The 5,076-nt window shown below is 38.0% G+C and overlaps 1 protein-coding gene across 1 annotated transcript in view; it reads right to left on the bottom strand.

The window, feature by feature from the left end:
* Positions 1-3,572, bottom strand: part of LOC144957602 (poly(rC)-binding protein 3-like) — a 243,585-nt gene extending 240,013 nt beyond the window's left edge. The window contains 1 exon segment of the mRNA XM_078888945.1: positions 3,480-3,572. The gene's annotated coding sequence lies outside the window, so the exon portion shown is untranslated.
* Between the last annotated feature and the right edge of the window lie 1,504 nt (positions 3,573-5,076).

Genomic DNA, 5,076 nt, shown 5'->3' on the forward strand with positions numbered 1-5,076 from the left:
TTGTGTTCGTGGATAGCTCACACGGTAGAGCCACGCTCTCACCTGCCAGGCGGAGTTGTCGTACCAATAAGGTCGCAGGTTCAAACCCCACCACCGCCGCGAAAAAAATTTTTATTCTCTATTGTCTTCTGGCACTTTTCTACTCACTTCATATCTTGTTGTTACCAACATAAGTGCCTGCTCCACTCACTTTTCTGAATTAAAAATTCACCCCATACACCGGAGCATACTCAATGTCTCAATCGTTTCTATGTTATATGTTTGTGATGAGAATATTGGCTATTAAGCTTAACTGCTGGTCAAAATTACTTCGCGATAGTGGTGAACGAATCGGCGATCTCAAGAAGTGGGTGAGAGAGAGGATCTAGAAATGACTTTGGGTTTGAAACGAATATTTTTGTGTTCGTGGATAGCTCACACGGTAGAGCCACGCTCTCACCTGCCAGGCGGAGTTGTAATACCAATAAGGTCGCAGGTTCAAACCCACCACCGCCGCGAAAAAAATTTTTATTCTCTATTGTCTTCTGGCACTTTTCTACTCACTTCATATCTTGTTGTTACCAACATAAGTGCCTGCTCCACTCACTTTTCTGATTTACTCACATTCTCTCACCGTACTCAGCTGTAAAAATGAGTACCTGGCCGATAACAACGTTGTCTCTGTCCGAAAAAAATGTAATATACATACACGTTAACTGTTGCTGTTGGCCTGGAACTCCTTGTAACGTGCTTTAAGCACGTTTAGTGGATATTGCGCTATATAAAAGCTCCATTTTGGGGGGATTTAAAAAAAAGTTTTGTTAAATTTTTACTTTTCTCATCGCAATAAGCGTATATCAATTTTTCTTTTCGTAATGTGTTGTTATCTATCAACGCTACAGAAACCGGGGTAAACAACGGTTCCATGGACCCTACAAACAGCATTCATTAGCTTTTCAGTTATCTATAAAAAATAATTAATTGATCCCAATACAAAACCATAAACTTTTCAATCATCACTCATCTATGAAGATACAGTTACAGTTGATCCTAATTCAACACTCCCAACGGTTAAAAACATCGACCGGCCAAAATCTTCTCTACAACCGGCACTGAAGTTTTGAACAATGCACCCGTGTTTATTATTTATTGTTTCGTTTAACGCAACAGAACCCGGGGTAAACTCCGGCTCCGTGGATCTTAAACTTAAAGCCTTGATTGACTTTTCACGTATAATTTGTTTCGTCAAATGGGGGAAATTTGATCTTGAATTTTGGACCCATAAGAGATTGTTTAGTTTAGTGGAAATTATTTTCTTTGATAAATAATTAAAGTTTTTTAACGGATACAATAACTACTACAAAAGCTGAGATTATTCAAAATGCTCCAAATTCACAGAGGCAACGTTTCCCCTTGAGGCAAAGTGACTCCAGTATAAACGTAATGTTGATCCCAGTACAAACAAAACCCAGCGCCTGACGGTGGGAACGCCGGTAATAAATTCAATCTATCTACAAAAATAAATAAAAAAATAAATATCAATAAATATTGACTTGTAAGCTTCAATACATTAATTCAATTCAATTTATTTGGTTAACTCTCTCCTTACCAGACATTTTCAGGATGTACTCCAAACTTCAAACCCAACTAATACGAAAATATATTTTTTATCACTCAAAAACAATAGCAGTAAAGTTCTTGCCATATATAATTTCTTTAGCAAAACATGCTCTACAACACACTGTTCATTTTCTTTAAATTTTATGATGTACAAAAGAAATTTGAATAAGAAAAATGTTGGTTGCATCTTAACAAATGACGAGTTTCCTGTAGTTGGTAAGGAGAGGGTTAATTCGTCTTAAATGCGCCATTCACACATATCTCATTCGTCCTAAGTGTTTTTATTCATCGTGTTTTGTTGATAAAGTTGAAACCCGTAACATTCATAGTATCTGTCTTCTTCTAATAAATTAATTGAAGCTTACAATTCAATACGTATCGTTATATTTTTCCCTTCAAGCTTCAAACAGCAACATGTACATCTATCTACATATATTATACAGTTTTTTTACGATCGCTTTTGCTTCGCGTTTCTTTTAACTGTCCTGACACGATTTTTATAGAAAGAAGTAAACGAGCAAAGAAAAAAATAAATAGATATATGAATATTTATATAACACATCTCTACAGATCTCCACCATACTCAAGGATTCATCTGAACAAGTAGGTGTGTATGAAACGGTTCCAAAGCAAGGAAGAAAAAAATACAAGAAAAAAAGAAAGAAGGAAAAAAACAAAACAAAAAAAAACCCCAAAACTCCCCAAAAACAACAACAGTCTACTTCGGGAACCAGTCAGAAGGCCTAATGATCGATCAGCACCAGTCGAGGTACACCGATTTTTTTGTTTTGTTTTGTTTTTGTGGATGTTTCTTTTTTCTTGCATGTTTCTTTTTTCCTTCGTCTGTTACTGTTTCATATACGACACACTTGTTCAGATCGTTACCCTGTAACGGTGCCTGCTTCCTAATGTCTCAATGTGATATCCCCCATCATACTCAAATGCGTATTCACATTGCTTCTTCGTTTGCTTTTAACATGGGCAATTTCATATTTATATGCTTCATTTAAAGCCGCTTTTCATTGTTAAACAGAAAGAAATGCAAATAAGTCGGCTACCCCTGGATAGGACGTTAGAAGTTAATAGAACTGTCTTCCGAGTCGTTATAGTACAAATTATTCCCACTAATGTGTTCTAAAAATATTACGGACTATTTTTAAAATGCTAATGCAATATCTACACTTTTTTTCTCGAACACAATTAACCTTTCAACATCAATGTGTATTTATCGACATGTGTAATGAATTGTGCCATATGCACAGATTCCATAATCTACCATCTGTGTACACCATAGCTACACATTAATCATACACACCTATGGCTATTACTAAAACATGAAATATTTATTATCTTTCTATTCATTTATCTATCTAATCTAACTAACAATATGTCAATTCTACTAGCAATCTGTATGTTAACATAACTAACAATCTACATTTCAGACCAACAATCTATCTATCTATCTATCTATCTATCTATCTATCTATCTATCTATCTATCTGTGTAACAAACAAAATATCAACTATCTTTATCACCACACATCTACATCTATACATATCTATCTATCTATGTAACAATTGATTTATCTATGTGTATCGAACAATCTATTTATCTATCCATCTATCTATCTATCTATGTAACAAACAAAATATCAACTATCTTTATCACCACACATCTACATCTATACATATCTATCTATCTATGTAACAATTGATTTATCTATGTGTATCGAACAATCTATTTATCTATCCATCTATCTTCAGCAGACGAGTTCACCAATCATTTACAGTATCAATAATATATCATATCATTTATAATCAATTTTCCACACACAGTAAGTACGTCGTTATGAAACACGCCAATAATTTATTCAACAATACCAAATATCATAAGAATACGAGATCTCCCTCCATTCACAACACGAACAAATCACAACACTAACTGACTGGTCTCCTTTCCCTCTTTCAATTTCCAATTCTCCTTGCCTATCACTGAAATAGCCTACCGACTTGTTGGTTGGTGAGCGCCGAGTCGACGGGTAGCGACTACAAACACCGCTCACTCACTCTCACTGTTCTCCTTCTGTTATTTTTTTCTTTTTCTTTTTTTCTCTCCTCTCTCTATCTCTCTCTATTTCTCATTTCCAATCACTATTATACTTCTTCTACACTCACTCGCTCGTCGCCCGCTCGCTCGCTCACTCAATAGCTTCTCTCTCTCACTCACTCACTCACGGTTCCCGTATGCCGTACGCCAACATCAGTCGGGTTGGTCTTTCGGAAGTTCGTCTGTCCGTTCATCATGGCGCTCACAAATCTAATATCTCTCATTCACTTTCTCCCCTCCCCTCTTCGATCTCGAGAGTTCAAACACTTTCTCTATCCCCCCCCCTCCTCCTCTCTCTCTCTCTCTCTCTCTCTCTCTCTCTCTCTCTCTCTCTCTCTCTCTTTCTGTCTCTCTTTTAAACAATTTTTATTTTGCATCTTTCTCTTTTGCCTCTCTCTCTCACTCTCTCTCACTCTCTCTCTCTCTCCATCTCTCCCTTGTTTTACTTTGCATCTTTCTCATTTGCTCTCTCTCTCTCTCTCCCCCCCCCCCCCCCCCCTCTCTCTCTCTCTCTCTCTCTCTCTCTCTCTCTTTATCTGTCCCTCTCTCTCTTTTTAAAAAATGTGCATCTTTTTCTGTTGGTCTCTCCCTCTCTCTTTCTCTCTCTCTCTATCTATGTGTGTATGTGTGTGTGTGTGTGTGTGTGTGTGTGTGTCTCACCCTGCCTCTTTCTCTCTCTCCTCATTCACTCAGAACTCGTCTTTAAAACGCACGCCCATCACTCACTCATTCACACACACATACACACACATCTCTCACTCACACACACTCATTGCTCACACACATTGCTCACTCACACACACACACACACACACACACAAACTCACGCGCGATGTTTCAATAATAATATTATTACAAGGTACTCAAATTTCTTTTCAAAGTTGAGTGGTTACACAGTCGTTGCGCGGGGTAAGGGGGGACGAAGGGGCGTGTGGGGGGGGGGGGACTAGACATGCTTTGCTGGTTTTTGGCTGTTTATGACGTGTATATTGCTGCGGTGTCTGACCCCGCCATGCCTACCTGTACAGCCTGGCGTCATTTAGGAGATTTCAACGTTTGATGCACATCTCGTTTGCTTGTCAATAATCTCTCATTAGGATTGGATAGTTGTATATAGATAGTATGCAGATGACGTCACTCAGGCCTTTGTTATTGTTTTTGCCATCCGCGTTTGTGAGTTGTTCTCACTAAGCTGTATTAACCAGACTATAAAAGTTCATGGTTACACAGAGTTTGTGTGTTGATTGGTTATACTTCCGGATGGCAATGTTGTGAACTCCTTGGCCAAGCGCATTCTATCTATAAGCTATATGTGGACGGGGAAGGGAGGGGGTAGTAATTGTGTGTGCGTATGTGTGTGTGTGTGTTTGT

The sequence above is a fragment of the Berghia stephanieae genome, chromosome 12, assembly GCF_034508935.2.
Source record: "Berghia stephanieae isolate SIO BIC M18660-M18661 chromosome 12, UCSD_Bste_1.3, whole genome shotgun sequence".
NCBI classification, from domain to species: Eukaryota; Metazoa; Mollusca; class Gastropoda; order Nudibranchia; family Aeolidiidae; genus Berghia; species Berghia stephanieae.